The following is a 21,698-nucleotide window of genomic DNA, read 5'->3' as shown; positions in this document are numbered from 1 at the left end:
AGAGAGCAAGCCACCCTTCCCCCTTCCCTCCCTTCTGCTGGCGGAAGTGCTGCGCTACAGTTGGGGGTACTACGGTAAAGCTGCGAATGTGTCACTGTAATGCAGAGACCTGTAATGATGTCAACTTGTTATTTACTTTCCAAATCTGAATGACTGAGCAAGGGGAAAGGAGAATCAATCACACACATGGTGACCGGGCAGGCGCAAAAAACATACACACATATACACACACACTCTCACAGGCTCTCCCAGCGTGGCTGGGGGAAGGGCAGCACATGGTGCAAAAAATACTGTATCATTAAATATTTTCCACTATCCAATCAACAAACCACCTTTCTCGCATTTCAATGCACCTGGACTTAATGCATTAACAGCAAGATTGTAGCCCTGACTTGTTTTTAAGTCGAATCGGTTGCTTTAATTCTGTGTTTGAGACTGGGTTGCATTCCTATCAGTGTTCACAGCATGTTGCTCGTGTGTATATATAAAAAAACTTGAATTCTTAAGTCTTTTAAAACAAAATATTAAATCGCGTGGAGCACAGTTTGACCGCATTTTCTGTGTAAAAATGATGGCATTTCTGTGCACAGAAACACTGACAAAATACAAAAAAAACATGCAGCAGGATCCATGGCTGGGAACACCCTCCCCTCCCCCAATGGAAGGAGCAGGCGTGCCTGCGTGTGTGTTTAAAAAATCAATCTGCTTATGGTATGTCCTCAAATCATTTTAAGAATCTGGTATGGGGGGTTTGTGAGAAAGGAGATATATAATTGCAAATCTGGTTGGGGGGGGGGTTCTGTGAGAAAGATATAATAGTGCAAATCTGGTTTGTGTGTGTGTTCTGTGAGAAGGGAAACGTTTAAATGCAATTTTCTTTTGGGGGTGGGGTGGGGTGTTCTGTGAGAAAGGAGACATAATTGCAAATCTGGTGGGGAGGGGGGTTGTGAGAAAGATATATAAGTGCATATCTGATATATATATATATATATGTGCGTGTGTTCTGTGAGAAGGGAGACGTTTAATTGCAATTTTTCTGGGGGGGGAAGGGGGGTTTGTGAGAAAGGAGACATAATTGCAAATCTGGAGGTGGAGGGGGGTGGGTTATGTGATAAAATTGTAATTTAAAAATAGTATTTAACCAGGCATAGCTTATGGATGCAATTTTTTTTTAAAGTGCAACATTATTCCCCTCCCCCCCCCCCCGCAACTCCACATAACCATAAAAGTATATAGTATAGTGAATGAGACGGTTGCATTATTATTAATGATGAAAGTGTGTGGGTGGGGGATGGGCCTGCTGCAGCTCTCTGCCTGTGGGCCTGCTGGGGTTGGGGTGTGGGGGAGGGGAGGGCTGCTTTTCCCCTAGTAGGTCACTGGCTGGCGCTCAGCGCCGTGTCTCAGTGCCTGTCTGCGCCGAGCCTGTGCTGCCACGGCTGCTTGTCGTCGTTTCCTCAGCCTCTCAGGTTCATACACACACACACATTCACTCATTCAGCCTGGGAAATGAATGTTTTAGGAACCAGCAGCAGGAGCCGCTTCTGACGCCATTCCGCGATCAACTTTTACCTCGCGCCCTCTCTCTCTCCCCCTGTACATTTTTCTCTCTCTCTCTCTCTCTCTCTCACACATTTCCATTCGCCACCACATCATCGTTTCGGTGTCATTAGTGTAGGATCAACACATCCATGCGAACTATTCTTCCCCAATTATAGGCCTTTCCGAGGCACATATTGACCGGAGACATACACAGACAGAGAGAGAGAGCCCGGTGATGAGTAATACGTGAAGAACGGTTCTTTATAACCTTTTAAAAAAAAATACATGTCAGAAAAAAAATAACAACACAAAAAAAAGTAGTTGGAGCTTTTCGTTGTTTGTGGAAGTGAAAAAAAAAGCTGTGGGGTTTTACAAGCATTGTATAAGGTAAGATGTTTATATATAGACACAGCATTGATCTAAACAACTTTTCAAGATGTTACATGTTTGTTCTGACATTTCAAAAAAAGGCAGTTAAACTGACTGGTTTTGGTTTGGTGGGGGATGGGGGCTTACAGTTTGGAGATAGGGGGTTGCTAACTACTACTTTCTGTGACTTGGGAATATTAATTAGTCATTCAGGGATTTTTAAAATCGAGCAGTGTTCTTTAGGACAAATATATATGTGTGTGTGTGTGTGTGTGTATATATCGAAGTAGCGGCTCAATGAGTTAAATCTTTCATGTTTAATTATCACCACACACACACACACACACACACACAAAAGCAAGTTTTGGCTGAAATGAATGAAATATGCATGTGGTCGATCATACAATTGTGAAATACGGGGAGTGTTCAAAAGCTCCGAGGTTATAATGTATTGATTTTACACATGACACATTGTGTGTGTGTGTATACATATAGTGATAACAATTGCTGCTTTCGTGAAACTAGGTCATGGTAGGTATGGCTACCATTTGTGTGTGTTTAAGTGTGGATCATTTAGATGCAAAACTGATTATTTTGATGCTCAGAGTCTCTTGTTTTTTTAAACCATGGGGGAAAAGTGTAAAATTTGAAATATTCACTATGCAGATGGCGTGGATTGCCTCAGCAATGTGTTGGGGGAGGGGGCAGCACACTGATTCAGTGTTTTATAGTAGGCAAACCACATATAATGGAGTCTGTTCACACAGAATATTACATTATAAAAGTATGTGTACTCACCACGTTTAATATTTGGCATTTACTGAGTAAATTTGGTGTAAATACACCGTACATTTTATGCAGCTTAATTGAATGCGTGCATACATTTTAAATGTATCTTCTATTTATTTCTGGTCAAACCATACTGCAATATTTAGAATGTAGATGTGTATAATTGAAGTAGAGAGTTTTTAAAAATAGTATTCACAGAAAATAAACTGTGAACATTATTTCCACAGTTGTTGCACCATGATGGCATAGTTGCATCATCTAACCGTTTCCCCTGGCATTCCAAATTTGGAAATAAAAGAAGTTTGAAACTGCAACAATCCCATGAATGTGATAAATATTACTACCTATGAAATTTATTTTCACTCAAGAATGACTGCAACTCACTGCTTACCCTGTTGTGTGTAGGTTACCCAGTCAGTTTTGCATAACGTATGTGAAAGAGCCAAAGAAGATCCTCTATTTATGCCAGTTAAATGCTATTTTACTAAAAACATCATCCTTTACTAAACCGTACAGAGTCGAAGGTTACCGGTTCAATTCCCGAACTATGGTGAAATAGTTGGTCTAAGCAGTTGGAACATGACAGTTACCCTCAGTGCCTCTGTTTCCACTCTTGAACCCAATCAGCCAGGTTTCCCATTCCAGATCGCTATCTAGTGACCACAGCTGAATAGCACCTATGTGTTGATCTTTGATAAGAACAGGATCTTACTTGGCTGGGATGCCTTTCAAGGTCAAATAGTTTTCAAATATTCAAGTGTTGAAATTCTACAGGGATTCTCCTCTCATAACTTTGATAGCAGACCAGACAACCCTCCAAAGAAGCAGCATTAACATCGTTTTTCTGCCATTTACATCATTTCTCTGGGAATTCTACCAGTCTGCTACCGAAGTTGCTGTACGAGACCACTAGAACCTCCATGTAATTTTAAGGACTTTGTTTCTAGGCTCAGGCCTGAAAAATTACCACTTGGTACCAGAGGGCTGCTAGTATTCATAGAACCATATCTAGCAAAAGTTAGTGGATTCAAAAAGTAGAGGAGAAAATGGGAAAAAAATACATTTAAAAAAAAAAAATTCTGTGGCTAACCACATTGCAATAAGATCTACTTTCAGCTTGGTAGCTCACTAAACTCTGGTTGCCATATTGGAATTCATATATGGTGAAATATTTTGTGATGTAAATGTCTCAGAATAAGGGGTCAGCCATTTAGGACGGAGATACAGAGATTGATTTTTGAACATCGAGGGATATAGGGATAGTGAGGGAACGCAAAGTTGAGCCATGACCTCGTTGACTGGCGGAGCAGGCTCGAAGGGCCAAATGGCCTACTGCTCCAATTATGTTATTAAATATTAGTGTTGTGGTTGGTCACAGACTTACTGAAAACTTTTAGTTCTGCGATTAAACATTGATCCAAAAATATGTCCATTTATTGAGGGTGATTTTTGTACTTTATGTAGAAATAAGGATGATGTAAGTACTGTTATAGTTATTTATGCTAGGTTTTTACAGTATCTGCTATTTAGTGCAAAATAGCTGAATCAGCAATGTAGATTTTCAACTTGCTGCTAGGATGCATAACTGGTGATGCGGTTAGGCTGCCCACTTGATACAAACTGCCTAACTTTAATTTCCATTGATTTACAATCGGGCTGTTTCTATAACAGGCAGAAAATCCCCAGCGACAGTTTTATACCTGAGTGACGAGTTGAAAAAGTACCCCACAATTCTACTGTTTGCAATCTTTGTGTCCTCTTCGACCTTGAGCTGAGCTTCCGTCTCCATATCCTCTCCATCACCCAAGACCGCCTACTTCCACTTCCATAACATCGGTCATCTCCGCCCCGTCTTAGCCCATCTGTTGCTGAAACCCTTATCCGTGTTTTTGTTACCTCCAGACTCGACTGTTCAAATGCTCTCCTTGCCGGCCTCACATCTTCCACCCTCCGTAAATTTTAGTTCATCCAAAGCTCTGCTGCCTGTATCCTGGCTTGCGGCAAGTCCTGTTCACCCATCACCCCTGTGCTCATTGACCTACAGAAGAACATAAGAAATAGGAGCAGGAGTAGGCCATACGGCCCCTCAAGCCTGCTCCGCCATTTAATACGGATCATGGACCCGGGTCCACTTCCCTGCCCGCTCCCCATAACCCCTTATTCCCAACATTGGCTCCCGGTGCAGCGATGCCTCAAATGTAAAATTCTCATCCTTGTGTTCAAATCCCTCCATGACCTCCTCGCCCCTCCCTAACTCTGCAACCTCTCCAGTCCTCCGAGAAGTCTGCATTCCCTCAATTTTGGCCTCTTGTTCATCCCCGATTTATATCGCCTCTCTGGCGGCTGTACGTTCAGCTATCTAGGCCTTGAGCTCTGAAATTACCATCTTAAACTCTCTACCCCTCTCCTCCTTTAAGACATACTTTAATACCTCTTTGACTAAGCTTTTGGTCACATGACTTAATATTTCTGCGTGTTTTGGTATCACATTTTTATCTGATATTGCTCCAGTGAAGCACCATGGGATGTCTTACTGCATTTAAGGTGCAATATAAATGTTGTTACTATAGGAGTTTTGTAACCGACTGTAAAATTATCATGATATCTCAATGTATGAATGCATTTTGCAGTGTATTACTCAGAAATACAGACTAGGAAGTCCCAGGTTCATGGGTAAAAGCAAGTGACTCAAAACAGAAAGTGATTTGCTATTCAGATAAGTTCAGTAACAAGCATTTTCACTGTCTTTGCAAAATGCAGTAAAAGGGCAGAAAATTATGCTACATTTTGTAAGTGTAGAAATTTACAGAATGTGGTAATGCACCAAATCAGTTGGCCTACTCATAGGCACTTTTAGGAACAGTAAAAAGCCAGCTGGCCCAATAAGCCTACACTGTTGCAGTGCGTCTCAGCCCGATTTTTCTGCCTTCACAGTGATGTTATGATACAAACATACTTATATCAAGTTCCTCTCTCCGTTATTTTAACAGAGGTGTTAACCTGAGCTCATAAGAACATAAGAAATAGGAACACGAGTAGGCCATACGGCCCTCAAGCCTGCTCCGCCATTCAATAAGATCATGGCTGATCTGATCATGGACTCAGCTCCACTTCCCCGCCCGCGCCCCATAACCCCTTATCCCCTTATCGTTTAAGAAACTGTCTATATCTGTCTTAAATTTATTCAATGTCCCAGCTTCCGCAGCTCTCTGTGGCAGCGAATTCCACAGATTTACAACCCTCCGAGAGAAGAAATTTCTCCTCATCTCTGTTTTAAATGGGCGGCCCCTTATTCTAAGATCATGCCCCCTAGTTCTAGTCTCCCCTATCAGTGGAAACATCCTCTCTGCATCCACCTTGTCAAGCCCCCTCATAATCTTATATGTTTCGATAAGATCACCTCTCATTCTTCTGAATTTCAATGAGTAGAGGCCCAACCTACTCAACCTTCCCTCATAAGTCAACCTCCTCATCCCCGGAATCAACCTAGTGAACCTTCTCTGAACTGCCTCCGAAGCAAGTATATCCTTTCGTAAATATGGAAACCTAAACTGCACGCAGTATTCCAGGTGTGGCCTCACCAATACCTTGTAAAGCTGTAGCAAGACTTCCCTGCTTTTATACTCTATCGCCATTGCAATAAAGGCCAAGATACCATTGGCCTTCCTGATCACTTGCTGTACCTGCATACTATCCTTTTGTATTTCATGCACAAGTATCCCCAGGTCCCGCTGTACTGCGGCACTTTGCAATCTTTCTCCATTTAAATAATAACTTGTTTTTGATTTTTTTCTGCCAAAGTGCATGAGCTCACACTTTCCAACATTATACTCCGTCTGCCAAATTTTTGCCCACTCACTTAGCCTGTCTACATAGAAACATAGAAAATAGGTGCAGGAGTAGGCCATTCGGCCCTTCGAGCATGCACCACCGTTCAATAAGATCATGACTGATCATTTACCTCCGTACCCCTTTCCTGCTTTCTCGCCATACCCCTTAACACCTTAACGCCATATCTAACTCCCTCTTGATGCCAGTTCGTTAGATATATTCAACAACTCGCTGCGGTAGAGAATTCCACAGGTTTACCACTCTCTGGGTGAAGAAGTTTCTCCTCATCTCAGTCCTAAAAGGCTTACCCCTTATCCTTAGACTGTGACCTCTGGTTCTGAAATTCCCCATCATCGGGAATATTCTTCCTGCATCTAACCTGTCCAGTCCCGTCAGAATTTTATATGTTTCTATGAGATACCCTCATTTTTCTAAACTCCAATGAATACAGGCCCAGTTGATCCAGTCTCTCCTCATATGTCAGTCCTGCCATCCCGGGAATCAGCCTGGTGAACCTTCGCTGCACTCCCTCAATAGCAAGAACGTCTTTCCTCAGATTAGGAGACCAAAACTGAACACAGTATTCCAGGTGAGGCCTCACCAAGGCCCTGTACAACTACAGTAAGACCTCCCTGCTCCTATACTCAAATCCTCTAGCTATGAAGGCCAACATGCCATTTGCTGCCTTCACCGCCTGCTGTACCTGCATGGCAACTTTCAATGACTGATGTACCGTGACAGCCAGGTCTTGTTGCACCTCCCCTTTTCCTAATCTGCTGCCATTCAGATAATCTGCCTTCACGTTTTTGCCACCAAAGTGGATAACCTCACATTTATCCACATTATACTGCATCTGCCATGCATTTGCTCACTCACCTAACCTGTCCAAGTCAACCTGCAGCCTCTTAGCATCCTCCTCACAGCTCACACTGCCAACCAGCTTAGTGTCATCTGCAAACTTGGAGATATTACACTTAATTCCTTCATCTAAATCATTGATGTTTATTGTAAATAGCTGGGGTCCCAGCACTGAACCCTGCGACACCCCACTAGTCACTGCCTGCCATTCTGAAAAGGACCCGTTTATCCCGACACTCTGCTTCCTGTCTGCCAACCAGTTCTCTATCCACGTAAATACATTACCCCCAATACCATGTGCTTTAATTTTGCACAACAATCTCTTCTGTGGGATCTTGTCAAAAGCTTTTTGAAAGTCCAAATACACCACATCCACTGGTTCTCCCTTGTCCACTCTATTAGTTACATCCTCACAAAATTCTAGAAGATTTGTCAAGCATGATTTCCCTTTCATAAATTCATGCTGACTTGGACTGATCTTGTCACTGCTTTCCAAATGCGCTGCTATTTCATCTTTAATAATTGATTCCAACATTTTCCCCACTACCGATATCAGGCTAACCGGTCTATAATTCCCCGTTTTCTCTCTCCCTCCTTTTTAAAAAAAAAGTGGTGTTACATTAGCTACCCTCCAGTCCATCGGAACTGATCCAGAGTTGATAGACTGTTGGAAAATGATCACCAATGCATCCAGTATTTCTAGGGCCACTTCTTTAAGTACTCTGGGATGCAGACTATCAGATCCTGGGGCATTGGAACCGGTTCTGGGGGAGGTGGGACCAGTACAAACCGGACGGTCTGCATCTGGGCAGGATCGGAACCAATGTCCTCGGGGGAGTGTTTGCTAGTGCTGTTGGGGAGGAGTTAAACTAATATGGCAGGGGGATGGGAACCAATGCAGGGAGACAGAGGGAAACAAAATGGAGACAAAAGCAAAAGACAGAAAGGAGATGAGTAAAAGTGGAGGGCAGAGAAACGCAAGGCAAAAAACAAAAAGGGCCACTGTACAGCAAAATTCTAAAGGGTCAAAGTGTAATAAAAAGGCAAGCATGAAAGCTCGGTGCCTCAATGCAAGGAGTATTCGGAACCCAGGAGAGGGCTCGGAGTTAGAGTGGGTGAGAGCTCAGATGAACAGGACCCCAAGAAAGAATGCAAAAGGCAGGAGGCAACAGAGCAGAGTAGCACTGGGGTAAGTGTAAACCACAAGGTGATAGGAAGGGACAATATGTATGAATATAAAGGGGCTGCAGGAGGGGTCAAAACTAAAAATCATGGTTTAAAAACTAGTATTAAAACACTCTACCTAAACACACGCAGCATTCGAAATAAAGTAAATGAGTTGACGGCACAAATCATTACAAATGGGTATGATTTGGTGGCCATTACAGAAACGTGGTTGCAGGGGGGCCAAGACTGGGAATTAAACATACAGGGGTATCTGACAATTCGGAAAGATCGACAAGAAGGGAAAGGAGGTGGGGTAGCTCTGTTAATAAAGGATGATATCAGGGCAGTTGTGAGAGATGATATTGGCTCTAATGAACAAAATGTTGAATCATTGTGGGTGGAGATTAGAGATAGTAAGGGGAAAAAGTCACTGGTGGGCGTAGTTTATAGGCCCCCAAATAATAACTTCATGGTGGGGCGGGCAATAATCAAGGGAATAATGGAGGCATGTGAAAAAGGAACGGCAGTAATCATGGGGGATTTTAACCTACATATCGATTGGCCAAATCAAATCGCACGGGGTAGCCTTGAGGAGGAATTCATAGAATGCATACGGGATTGTTTCTTAGAACAGTATGTTACAGAACTTACAAGGGAGCAAGCTATCTTAGATCTGGTCCTGTGTAATGAGACAGGAATAATAAACGATCTCCTAGTAAAAGATCCTCTCGGAATGAGTGATCACAGTATGGTTGAATTTGTAATACAGATTGAGGGTGAGGAAGTAGTCTCTCAAACGAGCGTACTATGCTTAAACAAAGGGGACTACAGTGGGATGAGGGCAGAGTTGGCTAAAGTAGACTGGAAACACAGACTAAACGGTGGCACAATTGAGGAACAGTGGAGGACTTTTAAGGAGCTCTTTCATAGTGCTCAACAAAAATATATTGCAGTGAAAAAGAAGGGCGGTAAGAGAAGGGATAACCAGCTGTGGATAACCAAGAAAATAAAGAAGAGTATCAAATTAAAAACCAATGCGTATAAGGTGGCCAAGGTTAGTGGGAAACTAGAAGATTGGGAAAATTTTAAACGACAGCAAAGAATGACTAAGAAAGCAATAAAGAAAGAAAAGATAGATTACGAAAGTAAACTTGCACAAAGCATAAAAACAGATAGTAAAAGCTTTTACCGATATATAAAACGGAAAGGACTGACTAAAGTAAATGTTAGTCCCTTAGAAGATGAGAAGGGGGATTTAATAATGGGAAATGTGGAAATGGCTGAGACATTAAACAATTATTTTGCTTTGGTCTTCACAGTGGAAGACACAAAAACCATGCCAAAAATTGCTGGTCAAGGGAATGTGGGAAGAGAGGACCTTGAGATAATCACTATCACTAGGGGGCTAGTGCTGGATAGGCTAATGGGACTCAAGGTAGACAAGTCCCCTGGTCCTGATGAAATGCATCCCAGTGTATTAAAAGAGATGGCGGAAGTTATAGCAGATGCATTCGTTATAATCTACCAAAATTCTCTGGACTCTGGGGCGGTACCAGCGGATTGGAAAGCAGCTAATGTAACGCCTCTGTTTAAAAAAGGGGGCAGACAAAAGGCAGTTAACTATAGACCGGTTAGTTTAACATCTGTAGTGGGGAAAATGCTTGAAGCTATCATTAAGGAAGAAATAGCGGGACATCTAGATAGGAATAGTGCAATCAAGCAGATGCAACATGGATTCATGAAGGGGAAATCATGTTTAACAAATTTACTGGAATTCTTTTGAGGATGTAACGAGCATGGTGGATAGAGGTGTACCGATGGATGTGGTGTATTTAGATTTCCAAAAGGCATTCGATAAGGTGCCACACAAAAGGTTACTGCAGAAGATAAAGGTACGCGGAGTCAGAGGAAATGTATTAGCATGGATCGAGAATTGGCTGGCTAACAGAAAGCAGAGAGTTGGGATAAATGGGTTATTTTCGGGTTGAAAATCGGTGGTTAGTGGTGTGCCACAGGGATCGGTGCTGGGACCACAACTGTTTACAATATACATAGATGACCTGGAAGAGGGGACAGAGTGTAGTGTAACAAAATTTGCAGATGACACAAAGGTTAGTGGGAAAGCGGGTTGTGTAGAGGACACAGAGAGGCTGCAAAGAGATTTAGATAAGTTAAGCGAATGGGCTAAGGTTTGGCAGATGGAATGCAATGTCGGAAAATGTGAGGTCATCCACCTTGGGGAAAAAAAACAGTAAATGGGAATATTATTTGAATGGGGAGAAATTACAACATGCTGCGGTGCAGAGGGGCCTAGGGGTCCTTATGCATGAAAATCCCAAAAAGTTAGTTTGCAGGTGCAGCAGGTAATCAGGAAGGCGAATGGAATGTTGGCCTTCATTGCGAGAGGGATGGAGTACAAAAGCAGGGAGGTCCTGCTGCAACTGTACAGGGTATTGGTGAGGCCGCACCTGGAGTACCGCGTGCAGTTTTGGTCACCTTTCTTAAGGAAGGATATACTAGCTTTGGAGGGGGTACAGAGACGATTCACTAGGCTGATTCCAGAGATGAGGGGGTTACCTTATGATGATAGATTGATTAGACTGGGTCTTTACTCGTTGGAGTTCAGAAGGATGATGGGTGATCTTCCAGAAACATTTAAAATAATGAAAGTGATAGACAAGATAGAGGCAGAGAGGTTGTTTCCACTGGTCGGGTAGACTAGAACTAGGGGGCACAGCTTCAAAATACAGGGGAGCCAATTTAAAATCGAGTTGAGAAGGAATTTCTTCTCCCAGAGGGTTGTGAATCTCTGGAATTCTCTGCCCAAGGAAGCAGTTGAGGCTAGCTCATTGAATGTATTCAAATCACAGATAGATAGATTTTTAACCAATAAGGGAATTAAGGGTTATGGGGAGCGGGCGGGTAAGTGGAGCTGAGTCCACGGCCAGATCAGCCATGATCTTGTTGAATGGTGGAGCAGGCTCGAGGGGCTAGATGGCCTACTCCTGTACCTAATTCTTATGTTCTTATGATTTATCGGCCTTCAATCCCATCAATTTCCCGAACACAATTTCCTTCTCGCTAGATCTTCTGTCCCCTAGTATTTCCGGAAGGTTATTCGCGCCTTCCTTCGTGAAGGCAGAACTAAAGTATTTGTTCAATTGGTCCGCTATTTCTCTGTTTCCCCATTATAAATTCACCTGATTCTGACTGCAAGGTGCCTATGTTTGTCTTCATAATCTCTTTCTCTTCACATATCTATAGAATCTTTTGCAGTCAGTTTTTATGTTCCCAGCAAGCTTCCTCTCATACTCTATTTTCCCCCTCCTAATTAAACACTTTGTCATCCTCTGCTGGATTCTAAATTTCTCCCACTCCTCAGGTTTGCTGCTTTTTCTGGCCAATTTATATGCCTTTTCCTTGGATTTAATACTATCCCTAATTTCCCTTGTTAGCCACGGTTGAGCCATCTTCCCCGTTTTATTTTTACTCCAGACAGGGATGTACAATTGTTGAAGTTCATCCATGTGATATTTAAATGTCTGCCATTTGCCTATCCACTGTCAACCCTTTAAGTATCATTCGCCAGTCTATTCTAGCCAATTCACGTCTCATACCGTCGAAGTTACCCTTTCTTAAGTTCAGGACCCTAGTCTCTGAATTAACTGTCACTCTCCATCTTAATAAAGAATTCTATCATATTATGGTCACTCTTCCCAAAGGGGCCTCGCACAACAAGATTGCTTATTAGGCCTCTCTCATTACACATCACCCAGTCTAAGATGGCCAGCCATCTAGTTGGTTCCTTGACATATTGATCTAGAAAACCATCCCTAATACATTCCAGGAAATCCTCCTCCACCGTATTGCTACCAGTTTGGTTAGCCCAATCTATATGTAGATTAAAGTCGCCCATGATAACTGCTGTACCTTTTATTGCACGCATCCCTAATTTCTTGTTTGATGCTGTCCCCAACCTCGCTACTACTGTTTGGTGGTCTGTACACAACTCCCACTATTGTTTTCCACATTTTGGTATTCCGTAGCTCCACCCATACCGATTCCACATCATCCAAGCTAATGTCCTTCTTTACTATTGCGTTAATTTCCTCTTTAACCAGCAACGCGCCCCCATCTCCTTTTCCTTTCTGTCTATCCTTCCTGAATGTTGAATACCCCTGGATGTTGAGTTCCCAGTCTTGGTCACCCTGGAGCCATATCTCCGTAATCCCAATTATATCATATTTGGTAATATCTGCTTGCGCAGTTAATTCGTCCACTTTATTACGAGTACACCTCGCATTGAGGCACAGAGCCTTCAGGCTTGTCTTTTTAACACACTTTGTCCATTTTAGAATTTTGATGTATTGAGGTCCTTTTTGATTTTGGCCATGGATTTCTCTGCCCTCCACTCCAGGTCTATGTCCTTTTGCAGATTTTATGTGTCCTTCTCACAAATTGCTTTTCCTCCCATCTTTTTATCGTCAGCAAACTTGGTTATGTTACACTCAGTCCCTTCTTCCAAGTTGTTAATGTCGATTGTAAATACCGTATATACTCGCGTATCCTATGATCTCACGTATCATGTGACCCCTAAATTTTCGTCCCCAAAACATGATTTTATCATATATCTCATGTATCATGCGAGTCACTTTTTTGAGATACCAGATGACACTAGGCTAGGCTTTCAAACAAGTTTAACAGGTACCCAACACGTAACAAGTACCCTAACACATAACAACGATCGAATACAGACCTTAACAACCGAATCATGAAACGAAAAAGGATGGATGAACGATAATGGCTGCAAGATTTGGCTGAAGAGAGTTTGGGAATCAAGAGCAGGTGGTTTACGACGCCAAAAAAGTTTACTTGTGTGGGATATGTTTAGGTCACATCGAGTGGATTCTGTTGTGAAAGCTGTTCGCGAAAACCGATATAGCAATCATTCCAGCTGGCTTGACTAACGTCGTTCAGCCACTTGACGTATCCATTAATAAGCCATTTAAAGACAATATAAGAAAGAAATGGAATGACTGGATGATGGAAGGAGAGAAATCATTTACGAAGGGAGGGAATATGAAGGCTCCGGATTTGCCTCTACTGTGTTTGTGGGTAAAAGAAGCATGGGCTGAGATAGATGGAGATTTGATTGTTAAAGCATTTAAAAAAATAAATATACCGGTAATAGTTTCATTAAGAATCGTTTCTGTTTTCCTTTGGTAGTTAGCCTCTCAGCTGATTTGGAAAGCGTAAACATTACGTGTGTATCAGCAAGTAAAACAGTAGTTTTATCAAAATCATCTTTATTTGATATACATATGTACTATTTGTAAATGGATACGGTCTGCTTAACAGCCTAACAGCCTAATCTTGGCCAGCACTTCACACCCGCAAATTTTGTATCTCGCGTATCATGCTACCCCCCAAATTTAGGTTACAATTTAGGTCTTCAAAAGTCGCATGATACGCGAGTATATACGGTAGTTGGGGTTCCAGCACTGATCCCTGCATGCCCACTAGTTACTGGTTGCCAACCAGAGAATGAACCATTTATCCCGACTCTCTTGTTAGTTAGCCAATCCTCTATCTATGCTAATATATTAATGCATCCATTAAAATAGTGCTGATGAATTTGTTACGTGTGTGCTAAGTGTCTGTATGATAACATTGCTGACAATCATTTCTACCCTCATGTCCTTTGAATCATGTCTTTCTCCAGCTACTTACCTCTGGAACTCATTTATATTATCTGCTTCAGTAACCTAGTCTGGTGACTTATTCCATATGTTTGATACTTCGTGTGAATTGGTTCTGCCTGAATTGCTTATTAACTCCTCATTTTCAGATTTATATCCTAATTTTTGAATCCTTTTTATCAGTGTAAACAAATGTTATAGATCGGCTTTAGGAAATCCATTCATAATTTTTGGCCTCTTTAAAATCGCTCATCTTTTTTTCTGGTGAAAACCAGTACGCTGCCTTCAATAATTTCTTATAACTTAGATTTCCAAGACCTGGTATCAGCTTTGTTGATCTATGCTATGGTGCAATAATATAGCCCTGATATTCTGTTCCCTGGATACCTCAAGTGTGCTGTGCCTGTCCAGGCCTCTGAGTACACTGACTTGGTGAGCTGCCACGTTTGTCGTCATCATCATAGGTAGTCCCTCAGAATTCAGGAAGACTTGCTTCCACTCTAAAAATGAGTCCTTATGTGGCTGAACAATCCAATATGAGTACCACAGTCCCTGTTGAGGGAAAGGGTGGGTGGGACTGGTTTGCTGCACGCTCCTTCCGCAGTCTCCGCTTGATTTCTGCATGCTCTCGGCAACGAGACTCTAGGTGCTCAGTGCCCTCATGATGCACTTCCTCCACTTAGGGCGGTCTTTGGCCAGGGACTCCCAGGTGTCGATGGGTATGTTCCACTTCAGGGAGGCTTTGAGGGTGTCCTTGTAACATTTCTGTTGCCCACCTTTTGGCTCGCTTGCCGTGAAGGAGTTCCGAGTCGAGCGCTTGCTTTGGGAGCCTCGTGTCTGGCATGCGAATGATATGACCTGCCCAGTGGAGTTGATCAAGTGTGGTCAGTGCTTCAATGCTATGTGGCCTGTTAGTACCCACAGTGCAAGCTCGCCTGCTGGTGCAACCTTGCACTGAGAATCGGGGGGCCTGAGAGCACACGGGACTGGCCTGAAGATACATGGAAAGACTAGTAGGATGGTAGGATGCACCTTCTCTGGCTTCCCTCACCTTGCTGACTGGTTCCCTCACCCTCTCTGATCTTGGGTTCAAGGCCTAACTTGTTTGGATGTTCCTTCCATCTATCCAAGAAGAAACTGATGCGCAAGGGCTGGCAGACCTCCCTTTTGTACCTCATTTTCATGTCTGCCCTGGCCTTGCCTCTGCTCCTGTTGTAGATGCAGGCGAGGGAAAGCTCCTGGAAATCCTGGGGCGACGTAAAGATTGATTTTCCAGGTGTTACAAAGAAGAAACCACTTGTGCTCTCAAGATCCCGATCTGGGTGTGACAGCTGCAAAAAAAATCTATTTTGTGTGACTACCTAGATTAAATTTATTTTCTCATTTCCTATTATTTTTCTGTTTCTGTTTCGTTCTGTTTTGATTCTGTGATCAATTCTTGCCAATGTGGCTAGGAATTAAGCTGAAAAAATTGAGTTTTTTTTTAATCCCATAGTCTACATTCACTAGTCCATGGGTCTTGGAAACATTGGCACGTTTAAAAAGTCTTGTGGGGAGCAGACAGATCCATTCGTCACAAATGAGTTCACGATTTTGTTGCACACGGCACACAGAAGAAATCTTGTCCCTTGATGTACCTGTAACGTTCATGTGAAGGTTTGTAAACACCTTTGGCAGCAATGAGTTTTTGGGCTTCAACCCTTTTCGTGGGGGAAAAAAAAACATTATTTCTGTTGAGGCTGACTTGATATTTTTAAAAAGTGGCAAGTTACCCAAGGATGTTGGGGCTTTATCTGCTATGTACATGGAATTTGTTTGCAAATTGCAGTTATTAATATGGTCTGATAATGAAATAATACTAAATGACGTCCCATTGATGTTGATACCTGTACCGAGTTTGACTAATCTCAGTTGCAAGTTGACATGTCCTATGACAGTAATTCTTCTGCATCAGAACTACCTAGCCATAGATAGAAGATCGTTATGTAAGATTGCTGTGGAATTGTTGACTGTGCACTTAATGGGGATGTGCGTTTGTTGAGAACTCATTACACGTTGGCAATAATTCATCTGATTTTCCATAAACTGACATTGACTCTCTAACGTAGTTTCAACTAAATGTACGGTGGACTTTTTCCTCGGTTACACTATGCTGCTAGATATGGAGTCACGTGTCATACGTGCATTGTCCAGATTTCATTTTTGCTCTGCTTTAAGGAGACTAAGTAACATTGTTTACTTGTATACAGTAAATAGATGCTCTTTTCTGTTTTATTCTAACTATAATTATTTAATTATTTTTACAGTAAAGGTATTGTACACGGTTTAATAAATAACAGTGCTATGCCGAGTTAGCTGACTGCTACCTGGATGGCATTTTGGTTGGTCTCAGCACCCTGGATATAAAAGGGGACGATCAGCCAAGGTTCAAGCTTCTGATCACTATCCAGCAATGCCTGCTCGAGAGTGAATGTGCGTGGTTTTTGGGTGAAGATAGGATTGTTGCTTGGCTCTGATATCCTCCAAGGATCAATAGCCTGCTGATGCTCACTGCCAAGGCCAATTTGCGCAAGTTACTTGAGGACAGTTAGTGGCCATTAAGCCACATCCCTGCACGATTCAGGTACTTTGGGAGAAGGGAAAAAATACAAAGAAAATAATAGCTTAATTGTTGATGAATTTACTATTGTCGTACCTCTTTATTTAGAACACTTCCTTTTTTTGTTTTGTTAGACTGCTCCAGTGCCAGAACCACATCACCACATTTGAAGCAGTGGGCAGCACTGCTGTCTTTTAAAGTTAACCTTTTGTGTTTTTATATATGTTGTATAGTCCTGACTCTAACTGCATTCTAATCCACGGTTATGGTACCTAAAAAGACTATCGTTTATGTTCCAATCCTATTAAAAGGCAAAGCAATCATAAACCTCAATTGAAGGTATGCCAGTCTTTATAAGAGATTTGATGGAAATCTTATATTTGTATTACAGGTATAATCTAATGAAGCTTCTGGAAAGTCATGCATCTGTGTAATTGTGGAGAGATTACTATACAGGGTATTGCATTATCGAGTCTATCTATGCCCAGATCTGTTTTTTCTTACATCACCTGATCTGCTTTGCACCTTTTGGAATTTTAAAATCTGTTATTCTCTTCCTTTTGTAAGACTGAGAATCAGGCCTGCAGGCCATTTTGGCATAATGTGACCCTCCAGTTCTGACATGACCCCAGGGTGCCAGTGTTTCAAAATAGCTGAATCCTAGTCAGCAGAAATGAAGCTTTAAATGCCAAAATATCTAGTTTTTGTTTGGGAATTGTATTTTAAAATAAGGTGCTACAGAAAGATTGTTTAAAATAAAATATTTAATGACTTTATATTTTAAATTGAAAGAAAATCAATAAAAAAAAAATACAGGTATTTTGATTTATCATCACTTTCTTTGTCCACACACAAGAAAAATCCAAATCTTAAAAAATAAACCTAAGCCGATATGCACTGTAGGCTGATTGAGGAAACAGGCTTTGTTAAAGGGCGAGGATGACTCAGCGCAAAAGCACTTTTGTCAGCTGGATTCATATAAAGGAATTAATTGGGATTTTTGTACATAACCAGGGAAAACTTGATCAGCCTTCCTCTAAATAAAGTGTAATTGGGGTTAATTTTAAAGTTATATTTTCAAATATCTACGCCTTTTTTTTCTGGGAGCTCATTACTTCAATGAGTACTGTTAACAGCAGATAAAAATTGTGGAGTCAAAACAGCTCAGAAATGCATAATCCGCAGGATTTATGTTGAAGGGAACAGAAATTTCTGCATGTAAACTCTGGCTGATTTGGCATAATATGCAAGATGGAACAGTGGTGAAGTCCAAAATAATATTCACAAATATTCTGTCTCCAACACTTAAAGGTGCAAGAATCCTATCCTTTCTGATGACAGGTCATCGACCTGAGACATTGACCATGCCTTGCTCTCTCCGCAGATGTTGCCTGACCTGCTGAGTGTTTGCAGCATATTGGCCCATAAATTGCGGCCCCTCCGGGTGTGTACGATGTGCGCACGCGTCCAAAGAGGCTCTGCAACTTCTGCGTTTAGGTGTGTAAAGCGTGTGCGCCTAAACCCGCAACTTGCGATCTGTCATGTCTTTTGACAGTTTGCACACATCCCCGGCGGAAGGGCCTTCGCGGGTGGAGATTTGGGCTATTTGCTCAACTCTTGCCCAGCAAATGTCCTTCAAACTCATACACCTGGTAAAAGCAGGCATAATGCATAAGGCCTGCTTTTACCAGCGTAAGAGTTTTAAAAGATAGAAAAAAGACATTTTTATTTTTATATTAAAACTCTGCCCATGCAGGTAAATTTATGTTTAACACTATTAAAAAAAATTTTTTTTTAATTTCAAATTTAATTAAATTTTTATTAATTTTTAAAAAGTGAAGTTTAAAAAAAAATGTTTGTGTTTTATTTGTTTTTAGCGGTCTACCCATTCATAGTAATGGGAGCTCGGAGCTCCTATTAATGAAAATACTACATTTGCATTGGTGGTCCTGGCCCATGTGATCCCAGGAAACACTTGCGCTGATGGGATACATTGGCCTCTGCTGGGCTGGGCTGCGCAGCTAGGTCTGGGACCCAAAGTCTTTGTTGGAGTGAGACCACCTGATATTTTTGGGTTTTTTTGTGATCGGAAGCCTCCGTCTGCAGTTTTTGGCCCATTCTGTTTTTATTCCAGATTTCCAGCATCTCTAGTATTTTGCTTTCTGTCCAACAAAATATGCTTTATAAAGTCCGATGGCTAAAAGACCATTCCTTCAGGAACATCTATAGAATATATGGGGAGTATTACAGTGTGTAAAGCATTGTGTTACTTTTCAGTAAAGATAGCTGTCAGTGGACCCCATTATAGGCCTGGCCTAAAGTTCTAATTTTGTAAAAGAGTCTTCCTGTCACACATTTCTGATCTGCATGAAAAAAACTTGACTGCCAGAATGGTTGTGGTTAGTGTCAGTAATGGAAGATGTCAGTCCTGATGGTAATACTTTAATGGGAAACCCCCAAAAGATAAATGATATAAAACTGTAGGTATATTATAACATAGTGCTTGGCAGTGTGGTGAAAGCTGTAATAATCTGAGTTCAGATAACAAAGAAAGTGTTTTGAAATTCTCTCGTAGTTTATCAATATCCAGCTCTCTTCTATGTAATGCTGACATACTCCCAGGCATCCTTTATGTCCATTCTTTATAAAATGTTGTCTATTTTATTTCCCCATCTTGGATGGTGCATAATGAAATAAGATTCCTCGTTTGTATTTTGAGCAGTGTGTAGTACATATGTTGTAGAACGTTATATTTTATATTTCTAATCTCCGTGCCATTGCTGATGTTTTGTTTTGTCTTTTTTCAGTTTTCCCTCCTGCTCTTTGCAGACAGTGACTCATGATAGGGCACAGTTCCATGGGTGCCAGTTGTCATAAGTGAGATTTGTCTCGATGACCATTCTGGTGGAGGCAGGTGTCTCGTAGTGCTCCTCAGCTGTTGTTCTTGTATCTGTTAGTGGAGTCATTATCCACGACAGCAAGGGCTATGCCTTGTCACCCACAAGCTGTCTGTTCAATTGAATATCTCCCTGGAGGAGCTCAAAAAGGGCAGAATTCCTGAGGATCAATATATCATGCCAAGTTGCAGCACTCGCACGAAGGATTCTTTGCACCTGTCACTCACAGTCTGGTCATTCAGCGAGTGGTACCCCTTTCAATAAGAAAGTTGAGGGGAACTTGCAATGTTGCGTGCATGCCATCTACTGCACCCTGAACTTTAGAAAATCCAACATGTATGGCCCTATCACACTGCTAATTTGCTGCCTTGCCAAACTGGATGAATTCTCTAGCTCTCCTGAAAAGTGTGACAGATACCTGCCCAATATATGCCACATGGCTTCATGGGTGACATTACACAATGGGGAAAAATGCACCAATTGGTGTGCTTCTGAGGCATAAAGATTGCGAGGTCCCTGGTCTCTTCAGAATGAGCTGCTCTGAGCAGGGGTGGTGGTGAGGGCACCATAATTTGTCTTGGTGTGGGGGAAATTCAACAGGGTTCTCACTTCCCTGATTCAACATTTTCCAGTGATTCGTGTCAACCAAGTGCATTTGTGTGGAGGTTGGGTGAAGATGGGATTGGAATTAGGAACGTAGGAATGGGAGTAAGCCATTCAGCCCCTTGAATCTGTGCTATCAATTCTGTTGGGTCATGGCTGATCTGTACCTCAACTCCATTTACCTACCTTTGATCCAATATCCCTTGATATCCCTACCTAATAACAAATCTGTTGATTTCAGACTTGGTCATTTCAATTGACCCGGCATCCACAACGTTTTGGGTGGGAGAGTTCTAGATTTGTGTGAAAAAGTGCATCCTAAGGGGGGTGGGTTGGGGTGCTTGGGAGAAGAAGGGGAATCAATGGAGTGTAAATGCACATCTGAAAGCTATCCTGGGCAAGACCTATTTTGGCTGCTCACTCATTACTCCCATAGCTTATGATCGAGTGTGGTCAGTGCTTCAATGCTGGGGATGTTAGCCTGGTCGAGGACAGGCTGGTGGAGGACCTTTTGTCTTACGGAAGTTTAGTCGACTTGATCAGCTCTGCTGGGCAGGCCACATTGTCCGCATGCCAGACACGAGACTCCCAATGCAAGCGCTCTACTCTGAACTCCTTCACGGCAAACGAGCCAAAGGTGGACAGAGGAAATGTTACACCCTCAAAGCCTCCCTGATAAAGTGCAACATCCCCACCAACACCTGTCAGTCCCTGATCAAAGACCGCCCTAAGTGGAGGAAGTGCATCCGGGAGGGCGCTGAGCACCTCGAGTCTCATCGCCGAGAGTATGCAGAAATCAAGCGCAGGCAGCGGAATGAGTGTGCGGCTGATCTGTCCCACCCTTCCTTACCCGCAACGACTATCTGTCCCATCTGTGACGAGGACTGTGGCTATCTTATTGGACTGTTCAGCCACCTAAGGACTCATTTTAAGAGTGGAAGCGATTCCGAGGGACTTCCCAAGATGATGGCTTATGTGGAGAGATGGATTTTCATTCCCCCATTGTGCTGCTCTTTGCCAATGGGAGTGTTTGCACAGTTGTATTTAATATTTATTGCAGGAAGAAATATATTTTCCAGTATTAAGATGCAATTTAAGCAATAAATATAGCTTTGCAATAGGAGCGCTTGCCCAAAATGCAGTTATTTTTCAGTTTCTCCTTCATTTCAAGCCATGTGTAAACAGGAGGTTTTATTTATTTATGGAAAATAATCTACCAGGAATGCGGTGTTGTAATGTCTCATGAAAATTTGATCCTGGTGGGAGCATGGAGTTATTATAAGCAGGACACGAGAATAACTGAATTAATATATGGCACTTAAAAAAAAAAGAGTTTTTGTATAAGCT

General features: G+C 42.1%; 1 protein-coding gene across 1 annotated transcript in view; it reads left to right on the top strand.

The window, feature by feature from the left end:
• The first annotated feature begins 1,390 nt into the window (after positions 1–1,390).
• Positions 1,391–21,698, top strand: part of LOC139275231 (F-box-like/WD repeat-containing protein TBL1X) — a 346,548-nt gene continuing 326,240 nt past the window's right edge. The window contains exon 1 of the mRNA XM_070892397.1: positions 1,391–1,926. The gene's annotated coding sequence lies outside the window, so the exon portion shown is untranslated. The remainder of the gene's footprint in view (positions 1,927–21,698) is intronic.

The sequence above is a fragment of the Pristiophorus japonicus genome, chromosome 10 (genome assembly GCF_044704955.1).
Source record: "Pristiophorus japonicus isolate sPriJap1 chromosome 10, sPriJap1.hap1, whole genome shotgun sequence".
NCBI classification, from domain to species: domain Eukaryota; kingdom Metazoa; phylum Chordata; class Chondrichthyes; family Pristiophoridae; genus Pristiophorus; species Pristiophorus japonicus.
This window is presented reverse-complemented; position numbering and strand designations above follow the sequence as displayed.